General features: G+C 39.0%; 1 protein-coding gene and 1 long non-coding RNA gene across 5 annotated transcripts in view; one reads left to right on the forward strand and one right to left on the reverse strand.

Annotated features, from left to right (window-relative positions):
• The window catches only part of LOC123266732, a 751,444-nt gene that overhangs the window by 366,532 nt on the left and 360,250 nt on the right, over positions 1-24,662 (forward strand). The gene's annotated exons all lie outside the window — the stretch shown is intronic.
• LOC123266745 lies at positions 13,936-22,666 on the reverse strand. Its single transcript, XR_006509849.1, has 3 exons — positions 22,654-22,666; positions 16,775-16,777; positions 13,936-13,994 (listed from the first exon to the last, which is right to left on the reverse strand). It is a non-coding gene; the product is annotated as an uncharacterized LOC123266745 (long non-coding RNA).

Here is a 24,662-nt window from a genome sequence, read left to right on the forward strand (position 1 = left end):
CTGCGGAGTTAGGTCGTCTGTAGCCACGCTGAGACTTTTTTCTTTTCTTAAGACACTCTGAATGTAGAATGCTAATGTAATCGTTCCACCAGTGCACCGAAGGTCTTGAATTCATGCCTCGTTTCCGGGACATACTGGCGTCGCAAGCCTGGGTGACTCTTCTCATTAGGTCCTTGGTCTTCTCTTCAGCAGTTTCTACGATGATCGAATCTCACTCTAGGGCTACTACTAAAGCAGTGAGGTCGAGAGATTTAACTTTCCATCCAATCGCGCTGGCGTTCCTGTTGACTCTTGTTAGATTTTGACCAGTTGATATTTCCCATAGTATCGCACTATGGTCACTGACTATGCAGATGGTCAATACTTTCTAAGAAAAACCTCTTCGAGCTAAGCAACTGCTGACAAATGTCAGGTCGCCAATTGAGTTTGCCTCTTCCTTAGTATACGTTGGCGTGTCATCAGTGTTAAGAAGGATCACGTCCAGTGAGGTCATTGCCTCGAGAATTGCCTTTTACGTGTATTAGTGAGCTTGTCCACGTGTATTAGTCTGCTGCTTAGGAATTGAAGTCACCAGCTATTGCCACGGGAAAGTGTTTTCTTGCGTCCTCAGTTAGCCGATCAAGGAAGTCTTCAAACTGTTTATTAGAGAGACTAGGTGGTGCACAGCAACTGCAGAAGCAGAGGCCATCTACCCATGCTGCTACGAAGCCGGCTTCTCTATTGTTGACTGTTTTCTGAAAAGGACATTCACCACAGGACTAGATGACGGCTTTGTTAGTGCTGTCGGATTCCCAGGGTTGGTTACTCAGGTGTTTATAAGGCTCACTTATAAGTGCTACGTCTGCCTCTAATTCGCGCACAGTTTGCATGAGTAGGTCATGCGCAATCTCACAATGATTGAGGTTGAGCTGCAATATCTTCATGTTCTTGGCTTTGTCATCTTCTGGAGCGCTTCTTGGAAGACGGGGCATTTGTTTGTGCCTGCATGGTGAGCCGCCTTTTCTACGCCGTGCCGTTTAACGCACAGTGCACATTTAGCTGGATTTTCACAATCAGCAATTTTGTGTCCTTCTTTTCCGCACCTTATGCAGTGCTTAGACCGGTCGACTTCGCTTTTGCACTGAGATCCGAAGTGCCCAAAGTGCCAGCATTTGAAGCATTGTATGGGTCTTTTTGTTGCTCTCATTCGGCAATTGACCCAGCCGATCCTTATTTTGCAGTTTCCCTCCAGTAACTTTTGTTCTGCAGCTGCTGGTAGTGACACTGTGGCTGTCTGCGTACCTCTAAAATCTTTACAGATCTTGATTGCCTCTAGTGGAATTTTACACCTTTCTCCAGCTTTCCTCTTTAGAGCGGTCTGAATATGCTCTTTCGTCGTACCGTCCTCGACATCTCGGATTTCGATGGTCTCCTGTGGCCCTTTGCAGATCACTTTGGCCTCCCCCTTAAGGATGTCTTCGATCAAATTTTGGAGGGCTTGGCCTTTGTCAGCGCTCTTCCTCGAAATCGTAATCAACAAGTCGCCACTTCTGGTCTTGTTGATCTTATCCACAGTTGAACAAACCTGCTCATCTGGGACGTCCTCCTAAAGAAGATTGTTACTGCGCTGTTTCCCCAACAGCCGGTATTCACCTACAAGTTAGAGCAGCTTAACCCTGAAGACATCCCAAATATCACGTTGGATGAGTTAATAGAGGCAGGCAATCGAGTAAGGAATAATAAGGCGCCGGGATTGGACGGAATCCCTTATATTGCCCTGAAATCAATCCTTAGGGCAGCACCCTAACATTATTCCTGGATGTTTACGATACATGCCTGAAGGGAGGAACTTTTCCCCAGAAGTGAAAACAGCAACGGCTAGTATAACTTCCGAAAGGGAAAAAGCTTCCGGAAGAACCGTCATCCTACCGACTACTCTGCATGTTAGACACGGCCGGAAAGATATTCGAGTGCATTCGAGTCGATCCACTCTTGGCAGAGATCCAGTTTGGTTTCCGAAAAGGACAGTCAACTCTGGATGCGATCAAATTGGTTGTTGATATAGCCAAGGATGCAATCGCCTGATCGAGATGGAAGAGCGGAAAGCAGAAATACTGCTTGCTGGCTGCTTTGGACATCAAGAATGCCTTCAACTCCGTTAACTAGGACTGCGTTATGCGGACTCTAGAAGAAAAAAACGTACCAGGATACCTTTGCAGAATGGTAGCAAGCTACTTCACGAATAGGGTCCTGAAATATGACACGAAGAACGGTACGGAAGTGTACGAAATCACCGGAAGAGTACGACAGGGATCAATCTTAAGTCCTCTGCTATGGAGCATCATGTATGATGGCCTCCTGAGAATAGCATTGCCTACAGGAGTCAAACTTGTAGCATATGCGGATGACGTAGCTGCCGTGATCGTTGCAAAGCACCTCGACGAGATAGAAATGACATTTGATATTACATTCGAATGAGTCAATTTGTGGATGGATATGATGAACTTGCATCTAGCCAAGCATAAAACCGAGGCAGTGCTCATCACCAGTAGAAAAATGATAGAAACTATAAAGTTGAGAGTCGGAGAACAAGAAATCACATCACAACCATTTATCCGTTATCTAGGAGTGATGCTGGATGCCCGACTCAATTTCAAGCAGCAGGTGGAACACGTCAGTGCCAAAGCGTCAGTAGTGAGGACTAGTCTCGCATGGCTGATGCCTAACATCGGAGGAATAATGCAGAGCAGGAGGCTACTATTGTCATCAGTAGTCACATCAGTGCTCACTTACGGAATATCCATTTGCACTGGAAACTCAAGAATAATGGAGAAAAGCTGGACCAGTATATCGACTCAGTGCCCTACGAATAGCTAGTGTCTTCCGCACAATATCAGAAAAATCAGTGTGCGTCATTGCCGGAACACTACCTCTTAGAGTTCTAGCAGAGGAAAGACGGGCTCTTTACCAACAAAAAAGTTCGACTGCACTGAGCCCTGAAGAACTTAGAATTGAAGAACGGCAGAACAGCATAGGCCGATAGCAACTACAATGGGATAATGCAGAGAAGGGTAGGTGGACGCACCGCCTCATACGCCGGATCGACATTTGGCTCAACCGGAATCACGGCGAGGTCAATTACTATCTCACACAGATGTTGTCGGGACACGGGTGTTTCCGAAAGTATCTGCACCGCTTTAAGCACGATGATTCGTCGGAGTGCCCGTCCTGCCGAGGAGTTGATGAAGATGCGGAGCACGTCTTCTTTGTAGGTCCTCGTTTCGAACCACAACGTGAAGATTTGTAGAGGATCCTGAACCAGAGAATGCAATCAGATTCACTAGTGGAAGCAATGTTGTCGGCAGAAGCTTCCTGGAACGCTACTATTACGTTTGCAACAGAAGTCCTCAAAGACTTGCGTTCCACCGAAAGAAGAAGAGGAAATACCAGAAGACAGAAGGAATGAAGTTAACACCTTATCTACCAGAAGGAAGAGCAGTAGCTAGTTCCTTCCCTCACGAAGTAATGCCTGACGGCGGTTTCCATGAGGGGTTAGAGGAAGGAAGAAAAGGAGTTTAGGGTTTAGTGAGTAGGGGCGTTAGCGTAGAGTTTTAGTATGACGCTGCGTCGAGTCACATATCCCGGCCAAACAGCTATGCCTGGAATCCACAAAATGGATTCCCCCCCCCCCCCTAAACAAAATCACACACACACATATACATACATACATACAGACATAGTGACAACATCGCAGGGGTAGTCAGGGAAGCGTTCTCTGACCTTAAAACGTCGAGATCTGATGAAAACTCGATTTTTGCAAAACGGGGTGAAAACAATAACTTCCCGATTATTGCAAATATTCGATTTTCTTAGCGGGAAGTTAAAAATATTCTTCATTTATTTAAAGATACTAGGTTAGAACTATGAATTTATTTTAGAATGCAAATTGTCCTCCTTTATATTCCTAAATTTTTTGAAAGAAAAAAATTTAATTTTTTAGACAATAACAACTTAAATTTTTTAATAAAATTTTATTTTTCATCATCTTACGTTTCACGACGAAACGAATAAAATTTCATAATAAAGTCACATAAAATATGCCAAATTTGAAAGAAACTTTTTGTTTTAATTAAAAAAAAAATTAGAAGCGATTGTCGGCACATCGTGAAACTAGCGAGGATTTTTGCAGAATGATTTGAAGTTTCTATTAAGTAGAAAAAAAAAAATTAATGGCGTCTGACTTCGAGAAAATAAAGGTTATTCCGAACAAAACGAAATATTTCATAGATGCGGGCTACTGAATTTTTTTTTTTGTTAAAAAACAAAAATTTTTTACTTGGTGCAGTTCCAATCGGTGAATTTTCAAAAAAGTTCTAGCAATTAAAAAAAAAAGCGTTTTTTTTCGAAAATTCGTAACTTTTTTTCGGGTTGGATAAAAAGATCTGAAATCATTCCTTTAAATGTCTTTTAGGGGGTGGAAAAAAAATACGAAACTTTGAGCAAAATCGAAGGGGGTCGGGTAAAACATTTTTGATTTGGCATGGAATGACCCATATATATATATATATATATATATATATATATATATATATATATATATATATATATATATATATATATATATATATATTAGGGTGTGCCAAAATGTAATTTCCGTGGAGAACCTTTTAAAATTGGAATTTAGAGTTACACTTTTAACAGCAGCTGTGTTTGGGCATTTCCTGAGATATTTCGGATTGAGAGAATTCATTTGATCATTTATAGGATTTTTAACAGGAGATTTAATTGGGCACTTCCGGCCAAATTTTATATTTTCACCGGAAATACTCAAACTAAGCTTCTGTTAAAAAATTCTATGAAAATCAAATACATTGTCTCACACCAAAATATCTTAGGAAATGCCCAAACACAGCCCCTGTCAAAAACGGAACTCAAAATTCCAATTTTAAAAGGTTCTCCACGGGAGTTACATTTTGGCACACCCTAATACATATATATATATATACAGAGTGTCCCAGAAGTAACGGACGCCATTGTAGCATCTGATAAACAAAATAATTCTGAGACAAAAAGTCCTTAGCCATTTTTTAATCAGATGCATAGATAATTTATTATTAATAAATATAACGTCCTTTTATGCGTTAGAAAGAGAGCACTAGTGTCAAGTCAAGTGCGTTCCAACGAAGACGCTTGCATGTGTGAATGTGTAAGTAAATATGTGTGACTACGTTAGCTATAGAAATTAGTTAGTCATACAGTTAGTTGTGTCTTTGTTTGGCACATACTTTACTGGACACTGGCGCTCTCTCTCTCTCTCTCTAACAAATAAAGAGACGTTACTTTTAGTTAATAATTAATTACACCGGCACACAAAAAAAAAAAAGTTGTCTGTACTTGGGACGCGCCACATATATTCCCATGTAATTTGACCCGCTGAACCCGAATTTGAGGTCCGTTTGGCCCCTACACCCTAGGATTTTGAGAAAACTGTAAAAAACCGAAAAAAAACGGGAAAATTGGGGGTTTTGGTGATTTAAAAATTTTTTTAGATTCTAACTATGCATGATTTTCATGTATTTCGATCTGCTTTATACTTATCTGAAGTGTACTCAGACCAGCAGCCATTAAAAGTCTAAGTAAATCCCGAAAAACCCATGAAAATTGCGAAAAAAACAAAAAATTCCCAATATTGTGATAAAAAAAAATGTATTGAGCTAAATATATGATGATTTTCATGTAGGTTTATCGACGACATATAAATCTCCAACTTTTATAACTCAGACGTCTCGAAAACATCAAACAAATGTGCAAAACCCCGAAAATTGGAAAAAATCAAATGTAATATAATAAAAATCGAGTTATTATTCAAAATAAATAAAAAATCATATCATTCGATCTGTGGTGCATAAAAAAGTATTTCGTCCTAAGACTTAAAAAATTAATTTTTTCGGAAAATATCATCAAAACCCTTTGGATTTGAATTTTAATTCGTTCTCCGCTTATATCTCACCCTTTTATCTTCAAACGTCCTGCATAAAGGGTTTCTCTTTCGTTTCCTCTCTTCTTCGTGTAAATCTCTTCAGAGTCCAACAATGATCTGCCATCATATTTACATCCCACGTTCCTTGATATCGTTTTTCCATCACACTAATGTCTTGATGGAATCTCTCACCTTGCTCTTCACTAAAATCACCAAGATTTTCAGGAAAGTGTGAAAGATGAGAATGTAAATAGTGCAATTTTGTATTCATTAAGCAACCTAAAGTATTATAGTTGTATAACAACTCGTCAACTAAAGTTGCGTAGTTATCACTTTTCGTATTCCCTAAAAATTGCTGTGATACTGGACTCAAACTTCCCCAAGCTGCTCTCTCAATCTCGTTCATCTCATATTCAAGATTAGCATCCTGGAATAGAGTCCGAATTTGGGGTCCATCAAAAATTCCTTCTTTTAATTTAGCGTCACTTATAGCTGGAAATTTTTCGCCCAAGTACTTAAAACAGTTTCCATCTTTATCCAGAGCTTTGACAAATTGCTTCATAAGGCCAAGCTTGATATGAAGTGGGGGCAGCAAGTACTTGGAAGGATCAATTAGAGATTGTCGCGTAACATTGTGAGAACCAGGATTCAAATTTGTTCTTGTTGGCCATTCTTTTTGAATGTAATGATTCTTTCGGTCTCGGCTATCCCACAAACATAAGAAGCAGGGGGTACTTTGTGAACCCTGATTGTTGGCCTAGCAATATTGTTGCAATTTTCAGATCACCACAAACCTTCCATTGATGTTCTGAATAGTTTATTTTATCTAATACAACCTGTAAATTGTCATAAGTCTCCTTTAGTTTAGTCGAATGAGCTACTGGAATCGGTGCCAATAAGTTTCCATTATGAAGAAGCACAGCTTTAAGACTTCGCCTAGAGGAGTCAATAAAAGCCTCCATTCTTCGTCTTTGTAAGTGTTTGGCTTCAACTCATCGATCAGTCCTTTTTACATCTGAACAGTACACAAATGAATTTTCGCTGTCTTTTGTAAAATACTTCCGGAACTCTTTTTCCCTATCACGATAAAAATAAGCTTTTGTATTTTTAGCTAATAAATTTTTTTTTCTTAAAGCTGAGGCTAAATGTTCGCTTTTTACCTTAGATAGTCCTAAGTCTCGTACAAGGTCATTCAATTCAAGTTGATCGAAGACTTCAGGGTCTTTACTTCTAGGAACACCACTCGGGATGTATTCTTCATCCTCAGAATGGATCTCTTCGGGTTCAGGATCGATTTCTTCAAAGTTATCTTCAACTTCCATCTCTTCATGTTCATTCACTGGTTCAGGAGCTGCAGGTTCTTCGACATTCAAAACTTTTTCTGCTGGCACAACTGATGTTACGTTGGCATATTGAATTTTATGTTTGGTTGTCGAAGAAAAACCTGAAACTTCCGTCGTGCAAAAATAGCAGTTTTGACTCGTTGGTTCAGACCAAATCACAGGTTTTGAAAATTTCAAGCACTGTTTACTTTTCGTCTGCTCCCCACGAGTAAGCATCGTGTGACACCGATTGCAAAGTGAATGTGGTACCCAAGTTGCTTCCCAGTTCGTAATCTGGATACCGAAGCAGGTTTCGTAGACATTTTTCAATCGGTTTCAAAAAGATCTACGACTTTTCGTTACTTCAAATTCTCCACATATGTAACAGAAGCAATTGGAGTTTTTGTTACATATGTGAGAGACACTTCTTGTCATATTAAACGCTTCAGAAGCCAAGTCACCCACTAATGAAGAGCTGCAGTCACTTGATGACGACGCCTGCGAGCCTGCTTTCTCACTCTGACCAGACGCCGATACTGGGATTCCGGGTCCCTGCATCGTAAAACACTTATTACTTGTGCCTGCCATGACGGCATTCAAGCCGTTAACCCAGGGACTATGCCAGACGGTCCTGTTGCCCGCCGTCACCACGTGGAGGTGCCCTGGTTACAGGCACAAGCATTTAAGCAAGAAATCGATTCTGAGCCCAAAAGTTCCTAGAAGTGAAAACCCTGAAACATCAGCTTAAAGAAAAAAAATTTATTAACTAAAAATACAACAGCTTATTTTTTATCGTGATAGGGAAAATGAAGTCTGATAACATTTTTAAAACGGCGAAAATTCATTAGTGGACTGTTCAGATGTAAGAAGTTTGATTGATGAGTTAAAGCCGAACACTTTCAGGACGAGGAGTGAAAGTTTTTCATTGCTTTGTCTAAGCGAAGTCTCAAAGCACCGACTCCAGTAGCTCATTTGACCAAAAATCATTGAAAAGTTTGTGGTGATCTGAAAATTGCTACACTAGTTAAGCCAACAATCTGGTTCACAATATATCCCTTCTTGTATGTTTGTAGGATAGTCACGATCGGAAAATTCCCTACAGTAGAAAAGAACGGCCAACAAGAAAGAATTTGAATCATGGTTCTCACAACGTTATGCGAGAATCTCTCATTAATCCTTACAAGTACTTGCTGCCACCACTTTATATCAAGCTTGACCTTATGAAGCATTTTGTCAAAGCTCTCGATAAAAATGGCAACTGTGTTAAGTACTTGGACGAAAAATTTCCAGCTATAAGTGACAATAAATTGAAAGAAGGAATTTTTATGTACCCCAAATTCGGACTCAATTCCAGGATGCTAATCTTGAGTATGAGATGCACAAGATTGAGAGAGCAGCTTGGGGAAGTTTTAAGGAAGTATCTCGAAATTTTTTAGGGAATGTGAATACAAAATTGCACTATTTACAATCTCATCTTTCACACTTTCCTGAAAATCTTGGTAATTTCAGTGAAGAAAGAGAAGAAACATTCCATCAAAACATGAGTGGATGTCAATATGATGGTAGATCATTGTTGGACTCTGAAGAGAGATTTACCCGAAGAAGAGAGGAAACGAAAGAGAAACCCTTTATGCAGGACGTTTGAAGATAAAAGGGTGAGATATAAGCGGAGAACGAATTAAAATTCAAATCCAAAGGGTTTTGATGATATTTTCCGAAAAAATTAATTTTTTTTAAGTCTTAAGACGAAATACTTTTTTTTTATGCACCACAGATCGAATGATATGATTTTTTTTATTTATTTTGAATAATAACTCGATTTTTATTATATTACATTTGATTTTTTTCCAATTTTCGGGGTTTTTTGCACATTTGTTTGATGTTTTCGAGACGTCTGAGTTATAAAAGTTGGAGATTTATATGTCGTCGATAAACCTACATGAAAATCATCATATATTTAGCTCAATACATTTTTTTTTTATCACAATATTGGGAATTTTTTGTTTTTTTTCGCAATTTTCATGGGTTTTTCGGGATTTACTTAGACTTTTAATGGCTGCTGGTCTGAGTACACTTCAGATAAGTATAAAGCAGATCGAAATACATGAAAATCATGCATAGTTAGAATCTAAAAAAATTTTTCAATCACCAAAACCCCCAATTTTCCCGTTTTTTTTCGGTTTTTTACAGTTTTCTCAAAATCCTAGGGTGTAGGGGCCAAACGGACCTCAAATTCGGGTTCAGCGGGTCAAATTACATGGGAATATATGTGGCGCGTCCCAAGTACAGACAACATTTTTTTTTTTTGTGTGCCGGTGTTATCTATGCGGTTAATTGAAAAATAGCTAAGGACTTATCGTCTCAGAATTATTTTTTTCATCAGATGCTACAATGGCGTCCGTGACTTTTGGGACACCCTGTATATATATATATATATATATATATATATATATATATGCTATATATATATATATATATAGCATATATATATATGGTATATATATATATATATATATTATAATGGTCTTTTCACCGGCACTGGCGTCGACAGGGCCGGAGAGCACTACCTAAATTGGCTTACATGGGTTTCGAAGGTAGTTGGGCGCCAGGAACTTACCGTTCCACGATTCGAAGTCGTTGTCGTTTGTCGTCGGGCGGCGGGTCGATGACGAAGAGATTTAAAATTCGATTGAACGGCGAAACGTAGAATGCTTAAATCTGAGTAAGCTCGGGAAAAGAAAACAAAAAAAAAGTAATCGCCGAATGTCCAGTCAACAATTTATTTTAACAGTCGCCAAGAATTATTAATAATTTTCCAAAAATTACAATAATAACTAAAAAAAACAACAATAATATTGATACGTCGGTGGCTCGCAGATACTAATTTAAATGACTTATAATTAATACTACGATGACGTAAGCAATTAATCGATCTTCAAATTACTTAATCATAACCAAAAATTATATTCGGTCCGTCAACGGCTCGTAAAAATCCCGAATTAATTTATAATTACTTATACAATGAAATAAACAATTACTTTTTGCTCAAATTAATTAATTATAAAAACAAAATAATAAACTCAATTCGGTCCGTCGGTGGATCGCAAATGCTCAAAAGGAATTATACTTAATTGAAAAGTGTTGAAAGAGCGGAAAAGCGGGGAGCAGGTTTAGGTCTGGATATCTCAATTAAAACGCGTAAATTATTATCAAAATCAACGCTAGGGATTTATTTATAATAAATACACTAAATATTCAATATGTTAAATAGCGGATTGTTTAAATAAAAGCGGATTTATAATATACAGCGTGGGGAGCACAAGCGATGCCGGTTGACACGTAGGTGGACACTCTGCCGGCACTGTAAAAGCGGTGAAATAAATGCACAAATAACACAATCTATCTGTAACAAATTAGAGCGAATTATTAGCGGTTAATTTAAGTAATTTAAATTATAAAAATAGCGAAACGCGGTTAATTAACAATAAGCGAAAGTAAAGCGGAATTAATGGCGACTATTTGCAACTAAAGCGTGGAAGCGAAAGATAATAATAATAGTTCGTCTTTTTCCTCGTTGACTTGGGGAAAAAGGCTATTGCGCATGTCTAGCGGGAGCGATCAGCCAATAAAGCGGTCGATCCATGGCGTGATCGAGAGCCTGATTTTCCATTGGCGGTTCGATTTTGCGGGAACTAGCGGTGGACAGGTGCGTCCCTTGAATTTGGGAGTCCTCCAGGAGCGAGTTAATCGCTACTGGGCCTTGTTCACCGAACATTCATAATACAATACTCTAAATAATTAATATATCTCAAATTAACTAATAATAACTTATACGATAAAAGAAACAATTAATTTGTCTCAAACTAATTAATAATTCAATCAAAGCTTAAAGTCCGTCCGTCAATGGCTCGCAAATTCCCAAATTAATTTACAATTAATAATACAATGGAATAAACAATTAATTTTTCCAAAACTAATTAATAATTAAACAAATCAATAAAAAAAATTAAATTCGGTCCGTCGGTGGCTCGCAAATTCCCCAATTAATTTGCCATAGCAAATAAAACACAATGTAGCTTTAATTCGACGGTTATTCGCAAAATAATAATCCAAAAATTCAACAATTTGGCGGGCTCGCGGCGGACAACTAAGTACGGTCGGTAAATAAACTATCGGAGATGGCGCGTCGTTCGGGCTAGCTGTCTTACACAGCTCCAAATTTCTCGAACGTTACGTTTAGTAACAACAACAGAAAGAAATCAAATTCAGATGTCGGCATCCATCAATGTCCAGCCAATAAGACTATTAACAATAGTAATAATAATGTCAGACAGTTAGTTCAATGACAGCGTCTCGAACAAAAAACAAAAAAAAATAACAAAAAAAATAAATAATAAGAAGCGAACGCTCGACTTTGAATCTACGGTTTAATGTAAGAATACACACAAATACACTCCGGTGGTACCGTGCCTCTGAGTGTCGTCACACACGTCTCGATAATCCGAAAGAAATTCAAGAATTACTTTCGTAAGAAAAGTATTAATCCAAAAAAAATTATACAAAAAATCAAACTGGTGAAGTTTACTAAAATTGATCGCGATATCGCGGTGAGGACACCCTGGGGCTAAATTAGCGATCAGATTCACCCTGCGGCAGCAGTGAACCCCTCGGGTCGGTACTCGTCCAGGTAGCTGACTCTCAACGAAGTTGGCGGGATAGCAGGCGGAATAGCGACGATGTCTCGGCGATGGCGTCTTCGACGTGCACGTAATAATACTAGTTAATCGCCACTCGGCAATAATCCACACAGTGGTCGTGAACAATAGCATCGACAAGGTACAATCGTGAAGTAAATCTTAACAATGTGCAATATTTAACTCAGTAATGGTGGTTAATTGCGTTGTAAAATATTTTAATGCTTATAGCGGAATTTATGCGACTAACAAGCACGGCGTCCAGATCAGAATCAATTTATTATGGCTGCTTCCTCGGCAACATGTGTTCTCTAGTTTTCCGTTAGTTAAAAAAACTCGCATCCAATCAGCTCACGGCTTCTTCTAGCCGGCCGTTGTATTACGGGGTGCGTCCAGTACTCCGTTGCGATCGATGATTGGTCGATATGTCACTCGGTTCGGCTTATGGCCCCCAAATGGTGCCTCGCTCAACTTAAGTTGCTCAAACGCCGTCGTCATTCGTCGGTTTCAAATTTTGCTTCGCTCTCACCGTGGTCCTCCTCCCGATGTCACGCTGGTCGTTGATGGCTCTGTGTAAATTCGCGGGTTCGTCTGATCGCTTAAACTTAATTTCGCTCTCTCTCACATAATCTCTACGATAGTCACACTCATTCATGCATACTTTTCAAATTCAGCGCGGTTTCGGGTATAAGCCTTACCTCGAGCTTCACACTCTGATCAGGAAACCGCTTAGGGCGACACAGTCGCGTCGAATCTCCGCATTCCTGCAGTTAAGCCAAAATAATTAATAATGATAAAGAAAATTAAAAATAAACAATTAGCCAAACTAGTCTTTTGACATGGGGAATTTTTCCCATGTCACAATATATATATATATATATATATATATATATATATATATATATATATATATATATATATATTGAAACATTAAATCTTTACTTAATTTAAAAATTTAATTATTTAGACCATTAAATCTCGCGGATAAGAAATAATCGCCTAAACTTCTAAAAATTAGGATTCGCTGCTCTGGGATATTCCGCTCCCGTGAACCAATGAGTGTCTTTGTCTTTAGATGATTTTATTAGTTTGAGACAGAAGTTCTCACGCGTGCCAGTTAATTTATTTTAATTACTTACAAATTTTAACTGCAACGATGACCCTTCGTCTTTGATTGACCCTTTGGCAGGTTGTAGATAGATAGTCGTAGTAAATAAATAGGTGAATAGTGGTAGTTTAGTAATAGTGTATAGCGGTGATAACAATAAACTTAACTTTATTACACAAAATAAGCACTTTTAATATAAACTTGTGGTATTTCGGTTAGGTAATTTAACAAAATATTTATAGGGATAGAATAATTAAACTTAGTGTTATAAATGATTGAACAATAGTAATAAACGTGGTGAATAATCACCTTATGCAAAAATAATAAAATTAATAGAAGTAATATAAAATATTTCTGATAATTAGTATTAAACTATTAATAGAATTTTAGTAGGTTTTAGTAGTAAGTTTTATAAATTTTGGTGAGTAATCACCTAATAGTGATAATAGTGGTATAGTAGTAAATTAACTAAGAAATATCAAACGTGGTGGTTGACACCGGGGAATAGCTCGAAGTGTCGATCAATGCTCAGGTTTTGAGGCTCGTAGCTGATTTTCCCCTCCTCGTGTCGTCTTGTGACGTCACGGGGGCTACACATTAATTTAGCTAGTGTCGGTAACGGAAATTTCGGGTGGTAGTTTGCCAGGCTGGTAACATCGGGACATTTTGTAGTGTCTCAATATATATATATATATATATATATATATATATATATATATATATATATATATATATATATATATATATATATATTGAAACACTACAATTTTTGCTTCTATGAAAAATCTTAGTTTCCAGGCCACTAAACCTCGCGGATAAGAAATAGTCGCCTGGATATCGTTTATAATTTTGGTCCACTGCCCTGGGATATTCCGCTCCCGTATTTATGATTGTCTTTTGTTTTAAGAGAGCTCGATTAGATAGATTATGGGACAGAAGTTACCACGTGTGCCAGTTAAATTTATTTTACTTACTTACAAAAGTTACTGTGCAGACGGTCCTTCTTCCGTGGTTGGTGTTGTGGTTGATTAGATTGAATTACGCAAAGTGAGTATTGTAGTGGATAAATTAACTTGATTGATGACAAAATTACAACAAACTTAATTTTATTTCACTAACTAAACACTTGAATTATATTTATTATATTCGGTGACGAAATACAATAGATTGGTAATAGGAATATTTTACAAATATTCTAGGTTGTCGGTAGTTAATTATTTATAATAACGCAATGCGAGTTTAACACAAAATAGTAGTAATAATGATAATATAAACTTAATGATTAAATAATAGATTTAATAGATGTTAATAATTTTTTTGTAGTTTTGGTGAGTAATCACCTAATAGTGGTAATAGTGGTATAGTGGTAAGAATGACTAAGATAAATCTAACGTGGTGGTTGACACCGGGGGATAGATCGAAGTGTCGATCACCGCTCAAGTCTCGGGGTTTGTGACCGTTTTTCCCCTCCTCGTGCCGTCTTGCGACGTCACGGGACTACCTATTATTTTAGCTAGTGTCGGTAACGAAAATCTCGGGTGGTAGTTCGCTAGGCTGATAAAATCGAGATATTTTGCAGTGACTCAATCCTCCCTGCCAAGCCAAGACTACCCCGTCAATTTTTGAACCGAGCTAGCTCTTTAAAAGAATCGCTGAGTCGTCACCGGGTATAGGGATAGTAAAATGATAAGAGTTAGGGGTGAGTGATCACCTAGGAAGGGTAGTTTGATGAAATGACAGTGTGAAAAGTTTGGTTTGGTGAGTGGTCACCTATAATAGTATGATGATTTGGTGAGTAGTCACCTGTTAATGAGAAAGAGTGGTGAGTAGTCACCTATAGTGGTATGATGGGTTGGTGAGTAGTCACCTAGTAGTAGGGTGTGAGAAAGTAGGGAGTTTGAGGAATTTTGGGTTGGTGAGTAGTCACCTGAGGAATAGATGTGTTGGTAGACTGGTGAGTCATCACCTGTAAAGAAAAAAAAATTTTTAATTAAAATTTTAAAATTATTTTTAAATAAAGAATTTGTTGTTGGTGAATTTCTTGAGCGAATGTCGAAACTCCGGTCTAGACTTCGATCTATTGAACTAAAAAAGAAATAAATTAGAGATTTTGTAATAAAATTTTTTGATCATAGTTGGTTGATTTTTTTTTTTTTTGATTTGGACTGCAGCTGTAAATAAAACAAATTAAACTGGCAGATAATATATTAGATGATATGAATGATGTTGCGATTATATAGAAATTAATATGAATAATTATTTGAATTTTATTTTATAGTGGTAAACACACAATTTTTAGAGTATATAATGAACTGACTTATTGTTAGTAATGAACTAACAAAAAAATTAAGAATAATGTAAAAAAAAAATTATTAAAGTATTAATGAGAGAGTGGTGAATGAGGATGAAAAACTTCCTGAACCGTAAGGGGGGGTTTATTTCCTCATGGCACGAAGATGGGCCTCGTGGAAAAGTCTCATGTCCTCTTGGGTGTACTTGGTGCTGATCCAGTCCTTGTACTTTGGCCAGCGCTGGTTACAAGCCCGGCACCTGGGGTCGAAGAATTGATTTGCCACTCCGCATCCTGAACAGCGTCCACGGAAGTGATCTTTCAGTTCTTTCTCGTGTGGGCGGAAACACGTTTCCGTTGTCACTTGGTCCTGGTAACAGACGTGACACATATCTGGTCTCCATGGTAGACGGCATTCGGCAATTTTGTGCGTTCGTTGCCGACAATTCTGGCACCCTGTGGAGAAGAACAGTGACTGAGCCTGGGTAGTCACTGTCTGGGTCCAAGACTCCTGGAGCTCTTGGTGTCGGATCCTTGGCCGAACGGCAGCACAAGTGCTGCGGATTGCTTTACAAAAGGTGTTGTAATCCATAAAGCGGATTCCGTTATGCACGCATACCTGGTTAGCGTCTGTAGTAGTTGTTGATGGAGTTGCTGAGTCAGTGTCAGCCAGAAACTGTTGATATGCAGCCTCTGGTGATATCGGCGCACTGTACTCAGGTGGTGACGTAGTCTGGGAGTACGGTAACGAATGAGCGTGCGTTACCATTACTGTTTTAGCCGGTGCGCCCTTCTTGATGGCTCCTGTTGCTTGGAGGAGGTTCGATTGTTCCTGGGTGAGCTCTCCTCGACCCGCTCTGTGGGCCAATAGTGGAGATGGAGGGAATTGAGAACCCTCTCGGATGGGTCTGGACGTTGCTAGGTGAGGTTTCAGGCCAGCATTCGGTCCACATGCTGTCGCTGGCTGGCTGGCTAGGACTGGAACTACCGCCTTGTTGGTTGGCGTAGTCCCGATGTTGTAGACCGTCCTGATGGTCTGCTCTTCGGTGACTTGGAAGGTTATGGGTCCCTCTTGGTGTGCTTTTTGATGAAGGTCATCACCCAGCTGCTTGATGGAGGGTTCCATCGCCTCGAGTCGGTGGTTGACGGTAACGACTTCTTCGGCTACATCACGAAGGTTCCGACGTTGCTGGTTAGTTGTCTCAGCTAGGTTGGTGACATCGCGTTGTAAAGACTGGATGTCACGTGTGTTTCTTTGCAGCTGCATGCGCAGATGCTCAATGCCATCCAGTATGTCACTGACCCAGAAAGGTCGTTCGTTGGTAAGTCTAGCTGATGGCTGCTCTGTAGCTGCTTTGCTGCTCGTGGATGTCAAGGTATTTTCTGGCTGGTTAGCATTACTGACTGGACCTGTAATCAAACTGCTGGCCGCTGGTGTCAATGTAGCTGCTACTGGAGTAGTTACTGCGGTAACTACGGTAACCGTGCCGGGCTGAACTGCAAGGGGCCTGGGAATTTGGCCGGAGGTGAGCTGGGTAGCTTCTTCTGGAGTCAGGCTAGGCTTAGCCATGGTCGGTGACGATGCAGGGGTTACAGCTGACGGTTCAGGTGATGGTGATGATACAGTGTCGTTCAGATGAGGTGAAATGGTGTCGGAAGCTAGAGTTTCGGTCAGCGGGTCGAGAATCAATGACTCCAAACCCGCATGCGAACTAACTTTTGACTCGCTGCTGGTAATAGATGACATTGTAGTACTCTCAGTAGTTCCTTTCTGTAATGAAATTTGTCTATTAGACCTTCGTGGAATTTTCAAATCATTTAAATAATGTGTGCAGAGGCCATGGCCATTTAAATCTGATAATTTCACGACCATCGGACTTATTATATCCGTAACTACTGCGGGTCCTGCATATTTAGGTGCTAACTTCGCGCTATAGCCATCAACTTTTTTACTTAATTTTTTATTTAAATAATAAACGCGATCCCCGACCTGTAAATCGATAGATTGAGTAGAGAACCGTTTTTCATGTTGTTTTCGTGTTCGTTCCCGAGCTTTTAACATATAATGTTCTGTAAAATGGCGAAGTTCGTCTATTCTACTTATGCGGGATTTCCAAACAGTTATATCAGTCTCGTCAAAGTTTTCAGTAGCAGGTGTATCTGATATAGGGTGTGGGTCACGATCGTGATTTAAATAAAATGGGGACACACCTAGTGCAGTGTGGACTGCAGTATTATAGGCAAATTTTAAGTCTGGTATGTGAAGGTCCCAGTCTCGTTGGTTTTGTCCAGTAAATGAAATGATCATGGGTTTTATCGTGCGATTACAACGTTCTACGGGGTTCGCACATGGGTGTCCTATTGGAGTAGGCGTAAGTAAGATATTGTACTGTTTTATAAGGGCCAAAACGTCTTTGTTTATAAACTCTTTACTATTATCTGTAATAATTTGTTTAACTGGGCCCCAGTGGGTTAATACTCCGCGTAAATGCTTGATTATTTCTTTGCCAGTTTGTTGTCTTAATGAGAAAACTTCTAAGTATCGGGTGTAAATGTCTTCAATTACCAATGCATATTGGAAACCAGATGAAGATTTAGTGTAAGGGCCTATGGTGTCCATGGAGATGATAGTCCATGGCTGAGTTGGTGGTCTAGTACCAATATAGCCTTGCGGTTTAGCCTGATTACTTTTTGTTTTAAGGCAACTATGACAAGAATTGACATAGGAAACAACATCTCGGAACATACCGGGCCAGTAATGGGTCTCGCGAATACGGCAGTAGGTTTTATCGATACCTAAATGTCCCGATTGGACATCGCAATGGGCTTTCTCGAGCTGTGGCTTGATTTCAGGTTCTGTGAGGACGATTTTCCACGCGGTAATGTCACCTAGAATTTCTTTGACTGCTGTTGGGCAGTAATAATATAGTTTTTCGTCTTCGTACTTCCATTCGGGGTATTTTTCCGGGAATTTTTGGACTACTCGGACTTTTTCGTTGTACCATGAAATTTCAGGTTCAGTAATGCTACGATTTTGAATTGATGAGAGTTCTGTTAATCCAGGATCTTCATAAAGGCGTGATAGAGCGTCTGGAGCTTCGCTTTGGGTTCCTCTGTAATGGATAATGTCCAACTTGTATGCTGATAAGTCAATAGCCCACCTAGCTAAACGACCTGCTGGATCTTTTAAATTGTAGAGCCATTTTAACGCGGAATGGTCAGTATAAACTGTGACTGGGAGACCTTCTACGTATCCACGTAATTTCCGTAAGGCCCAAACTACCGCGAGGCATTCTTTTTCTGTCGTCGTGTAATTACTTTCAGCTTTATTCAGAGGTCTGCTCAGACACATAATTAAATTCTCGCGATCTTCTTTAAAGTCGTACTGAGTGAGAATCGCGCCTAGTCCGGTGTTACTCGCGTCAGTGTATAAGCGATAGGGGCGATCTGGCTCAGGCAGGGCTAATGTGGCTGCTTGTAATAGAGATTTCTTAGTCTCGACAAATGCTTTTTCTTCTACATCAGTCCATTTCCAGTCTACACGCGTGCTTGTTAATTTATTTAAAGGACCTTGGACTTGTGCAATATTTTTAAGGTGTTTGTGATACCAATTTACAAGACCGTTAAATCTACGAAGTTCCTTGCGGTTAGTAGGTCACGGATAATCGGCTATTGGTTCGAGTCGCGCTGGATCCGGACTCATGCCTTCTTCATTAATTATGAAACCTAGGAATTTAACTTCGGAACGTCCGAATTGACTTTTTTCTTCGTTCATTTTGAGGCCCGCGATTCGAAAAGCTTCAAAAACAGCTTGTAAATACGTCATGTGTTCCTCTAGAGTATTACTGATAATAATCCAATCATCTAAGTAGGCAAAAATTTTTTCCTGCGCGCTGGGTAAATATTTCCGAGCCTTTTTCCAGAGAATTTGCATTACAATTCGGAGGACTTGGTCAGTGAGAGCTTGATAAGTACTAGGAGCGTTAACAAGCCCGAATGGCATACGAATCCATTCGAATTGGCCACGGCCATCGACACAGAATGCTGTATAGTGTCGACTACTCTCTTCAACTAATACTTGATGAAAAGCGTCGCTGAGATCGATGGTAGAAATAATTTTTGCGCCTCGAAGGCTAGATAAAATTCGATGCATGATTGGTAACGGGTGCGCTGATTGTTTGGTCTTTTTATTTAAAGGACGATAGTCGATACACATGCGCTAGGTATTATTTTTCTTCGCGACCATAACTGGTGAGCAAGCCCAGCTATTATTCGAAGGTCGAATATATCCTTTCTCGAGTAGTTGGTCAACTTTTCCGTGCAATGCTTTCATTACTGGCTGACTGCGTCTGTATGGTTTACAACGTACTGGGGTTTCGTCAGTTACTTCGATACGATGTTTTACTAAATTAGTGACTCCTAACGTGGTAGATTTATTTTTATTAAATTCTGTCTCGAGAAAATTACCTAATTCAGATCGTTCTGATGAAGATAGAGCATTTAACGTCAGGGGTTTGTTTTTATTTGTACGGGAACGAAATTGATGTTTGATGGAATTACCGCCTAGGTACCAAGTAGCAATTTTTGATTCTACATGAACGTCTGCAGACTGCCAGAAATCTAAACCGAGGATAATTGGGGTTGATAGGCCAGGTAGTACGCTCAACCAGGTTAAGATAGTCTTTCCATCGAGTTCTACTTTGAATGGAGCGCCTCCGCGGGTATATATTGAAGCAGAGTCGGCTAATGTTACTCCTACAGTACTGGTGGGATCTGGGCTGAGTTCTTGAAGTTCGTTGCCTTGGATTCGATTGTACGCGGTCTCAGAGATGTAACTTCGTTCGCTTCCGCTGTCCAACATGGCTTCAATATGAAAAGGTCCGATTGTAATATCTGTAATCATGCGACTTACAAGCGTTGGTGCCTGCGTATGCGATAGATATGTCCGATTCTGATGATTGGGACCGTGTATTTGCATAAGACAGTCGGGTGTTTCATCATGGTCTGATTTGATTTTATATTTCGGTGAATCTATGGGAAATTCCGATTCTGAGTCTGATTCATAGTCACAATCGTCATAATCCTCATATTCCGAATCTGAGATGTTTAATTGTGGAGGATCAAATAGGAAATCCGAGGTTTGGGAAGTACTAGCTTTATAGTTGTTAATATTTGGCTCTACCAAGGTGTTAGCTGGAGAAATAGATGATACGAGGGTTTGACTGGCTGACTCAGTAGTACTATTTGTCTCTACTGCAACGGTTTTGGCCCTGGCTGCTGTAGAGGGATACACCAGGGCACCTACTCGTTTTTTGGATCCGGGTTTCTCGGCAACGGTGGTAAACCGGCTCTGGCCCGAATCTCATCGGTGGTTTTCGCGCAACATTTGTCGGCCGTATGTCCATGACGTCCACAGCGTATACAGGACGCGGGAGGTGGTGGTGGAGAGAGAGTCTTTTGCAAGTTTTCGAACATGCCCTGCATTGCTACCTGAAGATTATTTATTGACGATACTATTGTGTCTGTAGTGTCGTCTTTTGGCTTCTCTTTACGGAAATTGGGTTGTTTGTTAGTTAATACCGCGTCTAGGGTAGTTTGTTCGTTGTTTTCCGCATTTAACGCGTCTTGATCAGGATCTGTGTCGGTAACGGCGTTCATTCGCGTTCTGGATTTGGAATAGCCCTGATTCTGTACTTTTGGTTTATTTAATTGTTCTTGCTAAGGGGGATTACAAGTGTCCATAATCGATTGCCAAACGCCAACGCGTTGATAAAGCATTGAATAGGTATTGATGTGTTCTTCGGCAAATTTAAGTAAAAATTTGGAATTAAATTTTTGAATAATAATTTTAATCTGTCGACTTTCCGGTAACGGCTCTTCTAATTGGGCGAATGCACTTTGCATTCGATTAATAAATGCTGCTCCGAGTTCGTCGTCAGATTGCCGATATGAATAAATTTCTTGCAATAGGGTCTCGTCTGTTTGGTGGGTTTGCCATACTTTAAAGTGTGTTTTGAAGATCGACCAGTCTGTGAATAGGTGTTCGTTTTGATAATACCAGTCTAGAATATTACCGGTTAAGGTTGAAGCAACTACTGGCCTAAAACTATCTAGTGGTATATCATTACTGATCATTCTCTGTTCTAAAGTTTTGATAAATTTTTTAGCGTCTAGTTTTGCGGATGGATCACGTGAGGGAAAAATTATATTCCACGATTTTGCAGTCCGGCAAATGTCATTAGTCCGTAAGGGTGCAACTGTACTCGGGTATGTGTAAGAGTGAGCGGCGCTTGGGACCATGCCTGGGATAGTGTGTGTAGATTGCTGTGTCTGCGATGCGGGTACGTGAAAAGAAGCTATCGGTGCTGTGTAGGTATGCGTCACGTGCGGTACAGTAGTGTGGGGCAGTATATGTGTGGCTGGTACGTAGTATGGCATCGATGGTGCTGTGTAGGTTTGTGTTACTTGAGATACAGTGGTGTATGTTTGTGTGTATGTAGCTGGTACGTACTGAGACACTGGCGGTACCAGTGGTGGGATATACGGGTGCGCGTACGGTAAACGCGCAGCTCCACTGAACGCTGAGTTTTGTACCGTGGTAGCGGGAGGTAAGTGGGGTACGGGCGGTACGAAATGACTTCCCGCCGAGAAGTTTGAATTCGGGAATAATTCCCGCGGCTGAAATGCATAAGTAGTATTGGCTAGATTGTTGTTGTTATTTACAGCGTCAGACGTTGTTCGGACTAGGGTGCTGGCAAAGGGTGGTATTAATTGATAATACGCAGCTTTTCAGACTTCGTTTTCCGATCTGAGCTGTCTAACTACTTCCTCGAGAGCATGTGTCGCAACATTAGTATTCCCAGGATTTTGTATTACGTTTACATAGTTGTTGCTTGCGTTCGTTGGGTCTAGTGGGTCTTGTACACTATTTATCTCGTTACCGCTTAAATTTGCGGGATTCACTAAGTCTTGTATTCCGCTCATGTTGTTTTGAATTGTCTGAGCGGGGTCAGTATTATTGTTGTAACTTGTACTGTTATGCAAGTCGTTTTGTGAGTTGTCTAGTCCACGTAAGTCGTCTGATAACTGTGGATATAGACTTGAACTGGGAACTTGAGTCGGGTTAAAATTTAGTAAATTCTGGCTTGTTGCGATTACCTGGGGATCTTATGGGATCTGGTTCGCATTATTGTTTACAGGTACCGGGAATCGGTTTACTGGCGTACGGGGAAACATTTTTGAAAAATTCTGATATTAAAATTTTTTCTTAGTTATTTTACTTAATTAATTTTTGGTTGGATTAAATTTTCGAGAATTTTATTTTATGGTGACACACCTGATAGAAAATTTTAATCTTAGATTTTTTGACAATGGTTTTCCTCGGTAACGTACTCAAGCTAAATCGCTACAATCCCGGACTTATTTAATAATTATCCGATACTCGGGGTTATTAATTTAATCACTAAATTTTACTTCGACAATGAGCTTATTAATTTATGATAGTTAATTCGAACGTTCTTTTTCTGAAATTCGAGCTGTGAAGTTAAATAAAATAATTTATTTTAACGGCAATGTTTAATTTTAGTCTTAAAATATTTTCTACTAAGAGTTTATTTTGAGTAATAAAATTAAATAAGAGATTTAGTTTCGACTTGGCTAGATAAAAGAAATTCTTGTGTAGGAATAAAACTTAAAGATTTTAATTTTATTTCCGAACGCTACAATACTTAGTATATGACGACCGATTCTTCGAAGGACGTTTGAGTGAAGCGACCTTGTGTCGTGTTTACTTTAGCCCGAGCGTGCAGCGTGTTTATGGCTTACGACCCGGCACACAAAATATAATAGACAATGGATTTGTGAGATTAATATACTGATAAAAATTTTGTCAGAATTATTTTTACTGGAATTTTACTGAGAGTACTTCTCAGTTATCGTAAAATAAATGGCATAAATCTATACAATAATCGGGTTATAGTTTTACAGTATTACAATTTATGCACACAATATAATTCTTTTCAGTTTATTATACTTAATATTAGATGAGATGGTATGAAAATGTGGCAATTTTTGTCAATGTAGAGATTAATTTTATAAATTTAGGATTTGTTACTAAGTTTTCAGCAAAAATTTTTGCTATCTTAATAGAATTTTGTAGTTGTTTATGACGAGAATTCTATTGGTTAATTGTATTAATTTAATTTTTATCTGTAACGTATTGAATTTATAAGTTAAAACGAATTTACGAATTTTTGCAACTTTTTTTTTTTTGGAACAAAAACATTCATTGATAAGGGCAGCGTCCCTGTTCGAGCGCCATTGAAACACTACAATTTTTGCTTCTATGAAAAATCTTAGTTTCCAGGCCACTAAACCTCGCGGATAAGAAATAGTCGCCTGGATATCGTTTATAATTTTGGTCCACTGCCCTGGGATATTCCGCTCCCGTATTTATGATTGTCTTTTGTTTTAAGAGAGCTTGATTAGATAGATTATGGGACAGAAGTTACCACGTGTGCCAGTTAAATTTATTTTACTTACTTACAAAAGTTACTGTGCAGACAGTCCTTCTTCCGTGGTTGGTGTTGTGGTTGATTAGATTGAATTACGCAAAGTGAGTATTGTAGTGGATAAATTAACTTGATTGATGACAAAATTACAACAAACTTAATTTTATTTCACTAACTAAACACTTGAATTATATTTATTATATTCGGTGACGAAATACAATAGATTTGTAATAGGAATATTTTACAAATATTCTAGGTTGTCGGAAGTTAATTATTTATAATAACGCAATGCGAGTTTAACACAAAATAGTAGTAATAATGATAATATAAACTTAATGATTAAATAATAGATTTAATAGATGTCAATAATTTTTTTGTAGTTTTGGTGAGTAATCACCTAATAGTGGTAATAGTGGTATAGTGGTAAGAATGACTAAGATAAATCTAACGTGGTGGTTGACACCGGGGGATAGATCAAAGTGTCGATCACCGCTCAAGTCTCGGGGTTTGTGACCGTTTTTCCCCTCCTCGTGCCGTCTTGCGACGTCACGGGACTACCTATTATTTTAGCTAGTGTCGGTAACGAAAATTTCGGGTGGTAGTTCGCCAGGGTGATAAAGTCGGGACATTTTTGTAGTGTCTCAATATATAGAGCCTTATATAGCAGCAGCATATATATATATATATATATATATATATATATATATATATATATATATATATATATATATATATATTCTATTCTATATATATATATAAGAGATTTCCACCTATATAGT

This window comes from Cotesia glomerata, linkage group LG6 (assembly GCF_020080835.1).
Source record: "Cotesia glomerata isolate CgM1 linkage group LG6, MPM_Cglom_v2.3, whole genome shotgun sequence".
Classification (NCBI taxonomy): Eukaryota; Metazoa; Arthropoda; class Insecta; order Hymenoptera; family Braconidae; genus Cotesia; species Cotesia glomerata.